Below are 6993 nucleotides of genomic sequence, written 5' to 3'. Positions count from 1 at the left end.
AGTCTGTTTCCACATTATAGGGAATCTAACCTAATTTAAAACTTGACTTTCTCTTGGGTGATCAGTCAGCACAAGTGACTGAAGTTATAGTAGGGAAACAATTTGGGTCTAGTGATCATAGTTCTATTTGCTTTAGAATTGTTATGGAAAGAGATAAGACTTCCATAAAAAAAACTAACATTTTCAATTGGAGTAAGGCGACAATGTTGTGCGACAAGAACTTTCAAAAACTGATTAAAGTAAACTGTTCACAGATTAAGGAACGTGTGATCATTGGGGATGGTTATAAAGACGCCATAAGGAGAGTTCAGAGTCATTATTTTGTTGTTAGAGCGAAAGGTAAGACTTGTAGGCTTAGAAAACAATGGATGAATAGAGATATTGGGGTTCTAGGCAAGAATTTCTAAAATCATAAATATGGACAACTGGGTTCAAATGAATCTTTTCAAAAGTATGAAGAATGTAGGGATTCTTAAGAGGGAGATCAGAAAGGCAGAGAGACGTTATGAGATAGCCTTAGAAAATAAGATAAAGGATAATTCAAATAGATTCTAAAAGAACATTAAAAGCAAGAGAATATCTAGAGAAAGAATAGAGCCCCTTAAAGATCAAAGAGGTCCTCTTTGTGTTGAGCCCCCATGAGACAGGGGAGACATTAAATGAACATTTTGCATCAGCTTTACTTCAGAGAGAGAAATGGAGGCTAGAGAGCTCGGGGAAGTAAATATTGATATTTTGAAAACAGTTCACATTTCACAAAAGTAAGTGCTGGAGTTCTTTGAAAATATAAAGGTGAAAAATCTCCAGGACCTGATTTAGTATATCTCCGCACTTTGTGGGAAATTAGGGAAGAAATTGGAAGGTCCCTTGCAGAAATATTTGTATCATCGATAACCACAGATAATGTGCTGGATGATTGGAGAGTAGCTAACGCTGTGGGGGTTTTTTTGTTGAAGAAGAAATGTAAGGAAAAGCCGGGGAACTGTCGACCAAGTCTGACTTCTTGGTGATTAAGTTGTTAGAGTTGATCTGGGAGGATAGGATTCACAGTAAGTGCACTGATTAGGGATAGTCAGCATGGTTTGGTGCGAGGGAAATCATGTCTCACAAACTTGACAGATTTATCTCAAGAGAAAATGAGGACTGCAGATGCTGGAGTTCAGAGTCGAAAAGCGTAGTGCTGGAAAAGCACAGCCAGTCAGGCAGGCAGCATCCGGGGAGCAGGAGGGTCAAAACTTCAGCATAGGCCCTTCATCAGGAATGGCTTTACGTTCGAAACATCGACTCTCCTGCTCCTCGGATGCTGCCTGTCCGGCTGTGCTTTTCCGGCACCACACTTTTTGACACTGAGTTCTTTCAGGAAGTAACCAAGAAGATTGATGAGCAGTAGACATTGTTAACTTGGACTTTAGTAAAGCCTTTGGCAAAGTTCTATACGGTAGACTAATTTAGAGTTAGATCATATTGGATTCAGGGTGAGCTTGTCAATTTGGATACAAAATTGGCTGAAGAGCAGGAGACAGAATGTGATGGTGGAGGGTTGCTTTTCGGACTAGAGGCCTCTGATCAGCGATGCTCCATAAGGATCGACGATGAGTCCACTTATGTTTGTCATTTATATAAATGACTTAGATGAGAATATAGAAGGTGTGATCAGTATGTTTGTGGATGACACAAAGTTTAATGGTATTGTGACAAGTGAAGAGGGTTATCAAGATTACAAAGAGATCTACATCAATTGGGTCAATGTGCTGAAGAATGGCAGGTGCAATTTAATTTGGATAAATGTGAAGTTTTGCATTTTGGTACATTAAACAAAGACAGGAAGTATATATTTAAAAAAAAGAGCCTTGGGTAGTGTTGCAAAACAGATAGACCTAGAGGTTCAGGCACATAATTCTTTGAAGTTTGAATCACATATAGACAGGGTGGTTAAGAAGACATTTAGTGCACTTGCCATCATTGCTCAGACCTTTGTGTATAAGAGTTGAGTCGATACATTGAGGTCGTACAGGACATTGGTGAAGCGTTTTCCGCAATACTGTGTCCAGATCTGATTAATCTGTTACAGATAGGATAGTGTTAAACTGGAGAGGGTTCAGAAGAGATTTACCAGGACGTTGCCAGGAATAGCGGGTTTGAGTTATAAGGAGAGGCTGGATAGGTTGGCTGCATAGGAGGTTGAGGTGTGACCTTATAGAGGTCTATAAAATCATGAGGGGTGTAGATTAGGCGAATGGCAGGTGTCTTTTCTCTAAGATGGGAGATTTCAAGACAAGGGGCATATTTTTAAACTGAGTGGAGAAAGATTCGAAGAAGACACGGGGGTAATGATTTTACACAGAGTCCATGTGTGGAATGCACTTCCAGACGATGTGATGAATGGGGGTAGAGTTACAACGTTTAACAGATATTTGAATAAGAAACGTTTGGAGGAGTAAGGGCCAAGTGCAGACAGGTGGCACTAGTTTAGTTAGGGATTATGATCTGGGGTCTGTTTTCACAATGTGTCACTCTATGCCTTCATGAATTGTGACTGCACGTCAAGATGGATTTAATTGGCTGTGCAGTGACTTATTCTCTACGTATTTCTTTCTATCTTTCTTTTTCTTTCCCACTTTATTTCTTTTTCTCCTTCATTCTCTCTTTCATTGTTTCTCTCGTTGTTTATTTCTTTCCTTATATCATTCTTTCTTAACCCTTTCTTTTTTTCCCTCAGTCTCTTCCTCTCTTCATACCTTTCATTCCTTCTTTATTTATATCCTTTCTTTCCGCCTGCATTTCCTCCTTTATCTCTTTATTTCCCTCTTCCTTCTCTCGGTTTTGTTTGGTCATGAAATTACTGATTGTGCTATGTCCTGTTTGCTCAGTTATTGCCTCTCAGGTAGTGCCCTGGCAGTCACCACCAGCCTTGAGTCTTACCGATACCGCTAAGCTGCATTGCCACATTGATAGATTGGCGAGTGGAGCTGTCCACTGGTACCAACAGCACCAAGAGCATCAACTGTGAGCAAGCACCTCCCTCCAGATGGAATGTTTTCTGGACAAATTAACAACAAGTCAACAACTTGCACTCTTGTGATTAAGGATATCCAGAGAAATAATTCGGGTCTATATTACTGCACTGAAGGAAATTTCCCACAAGGCCTTTCATGTCCGGCAATGGATCCAAGTTATTCATAACAGGTATGAGTTAAGACTGATTTATTCACTTTGCCATGAACGACTGGGAATGTTGAACAGTAATTGCTTCTCACCTCCTACTCTCATCAGGTCCCCCCACCTTACTTCTCCTATCTCCACCTCTGGATGAAACGTTTTCCATGGAAACTGTCCCATTGGTGTGTTTGGTGAGCAACATGCTCTCTGATAGCCTCTCCGTCCGCTGGAACGTTTTGACATTGAGTGCCAAACGTTGGGCAGATTCTGGAATGGTAGACTCTGCTGGCAAATACAGGATCAGAAGTCATATCAGGGTCCCAGCTGAACCTTGGTACGATGGTGCTGCCTGTAATTGCTCAGTTCAAATCAACTCAACTACAATTCTTCTCAGTGAAAGTATCTCCAACCCGAGAGGTAAATTTTGAACACAGCTTTTAATTCTAATGTTTACTGCCTTCTAATGTTTGAGACTTTATTCATCAAAGTGGCTCATTTTATTTGCATCCATGACAAATTACCTGGTCATTCGCCACTTGCATACAGAGCTGGAGAAGTCAATGTTTCAGATGTAACCCTCCTTCTGTCCTGTAGAAGGGTTATACCCTTCTGCACCACTCAATGCTGCCTGGGCTTGCTGTGTTTTTCCAGCATCCTGCTTATCTTCTTTAGGTTCCAGCATCTGTGGTTTTGCCTCTAACTTTCATATAAAAGCATAGAGTCGTGGACATGCACAGCACAGAAACAGACCCTTTGCTCCACCTCATCCATGCTAACCAGATAGCCTAAATTAATCCAGCCCATTTGCGACCATTTGGCCTAGATCCCTCTACATGCTTCCTAATCCCATACCCATCCAGATGCCCTTTAAATGTTGTAATTTTACCAGCTTCCACCACTTCCATACATGTATCACATGCTGTGTGAAAAATGTAAGTCCCTTTTCAATCTTTCCCTTCCCACCTTAAATCTTATATCTTCCAGTTTTGGATTCCTCTATCCTAAAGAAAAGACTTTGACTATTTATCTTATCCATGCCCCTCATGATTTTATAAACTTTTGTAAGGTCACCCCTCAGCCCCCAATGCTCCAGGGAAAACAGCCCCAGCCTATTCAGCCTCTCCCTGTAGCTCAAATCCTCCAACATCCTTGCAAATGTTTTTCTGAACCCTTTCAAGTTTCACAACATCCTTCGGATATGAGGGAGACCAGAATTGCACACAGTATTCCATAAGTGGCTTCACCAACATCCTGGACAGCTGTAACATGACCTCCCAACTCTTATACTCAATGCACTAACAAATAAAGGCAAGCATGCCAAATGCCTTATTCGCTAACCTGTCTACCTGTGACCAAATAAACTATGAACCTGCACTTAAGGTCTCTTTGTTCAGCAACACTCCCCAGGACCTTACCATTAAGTGTATCAGTCTTGCCCTGATTTGCCTTTCCAAAGTGCAGCACTTCACATTTATCTGAATTAAACTCCATCTGCCACGAGTCGGCCCATTAGATCAAGGTCCTGTTGTACTCTGAGGTAACCGACTTCACTGTCCACTATCTCGAGTAGGTTAGTTTTCAGAATACGTAACTGCATTTGTTTCATTAGAAAAGTTTTGAATCGTTGATTATTAAGCTACTGGTTTGAATTTTACAAATTAAATTGGGAAATATAAAGTCCATTTCCAATCCATAACTTTCCTCATTGAGCCTGTGTTTCAATTAAACCCAATAGGTAAATGGTAGTGCTCCTACTTCTTGTAAACCCTTCCCTAACTATATATTAATGATACCTTAAGCTGGTGCTCTTGTTCTCATGTCCCTTTCTCCCACATGTGTTTAACGATGTGCTAATTGCACATCGTTTCCACTCCTACTGGAAGCATAGCTATTCATATACCATACTAAGTACTGTTTGAGAAGAAATTGATTTTGGATATAGTAGCGAGGCAATAATACTGGCACAATAGGATCACACAGTACAGAAGAGGCTCTTTGGCCCATCAAGTCTTTACCACTAAAGCTACATTAAATCTTGACCAGTCCCACTTTGCAGCACTTGGCCCATAGACTTGAATGGTGTGACATTTCAAATACTCATCCAAGTAGTTTTTAAAAGGAGTGAAGTTACCAGCCTCGACTATCCTCCCATGCAATGCATTCCAGGCCTTCACCACCCTCTGGGTGAAAAGCATTTATCCTCAAATCTTTAAATTGAATCAATCCATCATCGACTAAAAGGGTCCGCTGCTTTCCATTCTCCCTGCCATCCCCCTCATAATCGTATACACCTTTATATAGTCTCTGTTTAACCTTTTTTGCTCTGAAGAAAGTGACCTAAATTAAACTAGCCTCTCTCCACACCTCTCTCGGGTAACACCCAGGTGAATCTCCTCTGCACCTCCTCCAGTGCAATCACATCCTTCCTGTAGCGCAGTGACCAGAACAGGGCATAGTACAGCAGTTGAGGTCTAACTAAACCCCTGGGCAGCTCCAACTGCTCCCTCTTGCACGATGGCTCAGTGGTTAGCACTGCTGCCTCACAGTACCAGTGACCTGGGTTTGAGTCCAGCCTCGGGGGACTGTCTGTGTGGAGTTTGCCATTTTCCCTGCCTCTGTGTGGGTTTCCTCCGGGTGCTTCAGTTTCCTCCCAGGATGTGCAGATTAAGTGAATTGATAATACTAAATGGCTTATATTGTTCAGGGATGTGTAGGTTAGGGGAAATATAGAGTAATAGTTCGGGGAATGGGACTGGGTGGGTTCTTTTCAGAGGGTCAGTGTGGCTGAAGGGCCTGTTTCCACATTATAGGGATTCTATGCTAATATATGCTTCGATTGATAAGGGCAGGTATCCTATATGACTCCTTAACTATCACATTAACCTGTCCAGCAGCCTTCAGGGATCTGTGGTCAAGCACCACAAGATTCCTCAATTCCTCTGTGTTTCCTTGCTATTCATTGAGTACTCCCTTGTCTTGTCTCCCTTGTCTTCCAAAGAGCATCACCTCACATTTCCCAGGGTAAAATTCTATCTGCAACTGTTCTACCCATCTGACCAATCCAGTTATATAATCCAGTAAAACCTAAGACCTTCTTCCTCACTGTAAAACCACCAGCCACTTGTAGTTTTGTAGATATGGTCTGCCTTGCAAGAAGATCCGTTCTTTCCAATCCCTATTCTATTTATTGTTTTCATTGCTTCTAATGCCCTTCTTATAAAAGGCTACTGGCCAAAATTACAGCATGTGGGTAAAATGCTTGCATGGATCGAGAATTGGTGACAGACTGAAAACAGAGTTGGAATGAATGGCATCTTATCTGGTGGTGGGCCGTGATTCATGGCGTTCCACAGAGATCAATGTTAGGGCCCGAGCTATTGACAACATATATAAATGACCCGGATTGGGTGGCGGGGGGGGAGGGGAAGGTGGGGGGGACCAAAGGCAATGTTTCCAAATTGTCTGATGGCACAAAACTAGGTGGGATTGTGAGCTGTGAAAAGGATGCAAGGAGGTTTCAAGGTGATTTAGACGAGTTGAGTGAGCAGGCAAAAGCATGGCACACCCAGTAAACCTTGGCTAAATGAGTGTGAAAAATAGGAAGGAACAGTATTATCTAACTGGTGGCATATTGGGAAATATGAACGTACAAATGGATCTGGGTATCCTTGTGTACCAGTCAATGAAAGAAGACAGGCAGGTGCATCAGGCAAGTACGAAGCCAGATGGTATACTAACCCTCATTTCAAGAGGCTTTGAGCTCAGAAACAGTGAGACCTTACCACAGTTATACACGGCCTTTATAAGTCTATACGTGGAGCATTGTGGAATGTT

General features: G+C 42.0%; 1 pseudogene; it reads left to right on the top strand.

The window, feature by feature from the left end:
- Positions 1-203: 203 nt before the first annotated feature.
- LOC140453911 (immunoglobulin kappa light chain-like) lies at positions 204-3587 on the top strand (annotated as a pseudogene).
- Positions 3588-6993: the final 3406 nt, after the last annotated feature.

The sequence above is a fragment of the Chiloscyllium punctatum genome, chromosome 28, assembly GCF_047496795.1.
Source record: "Chiloscyllium punctatum isolate Juve2018m chromosome 28, sChiPun1.3, whole genome shotgun sequence".
In the NCBI taxonomy this organism is placed as follows: Eukaryota; Metazoa; Chordata; class Chondrichthyes; order Orectolobiformes; family Hemiscylliidae; genus Chiloscyllium; species Chiloscyllium punctatum.
Note: the sequence above shows the minus strand (reverse complement) of the source record. Positions and strands in the feature narration are given on the sequence as shown.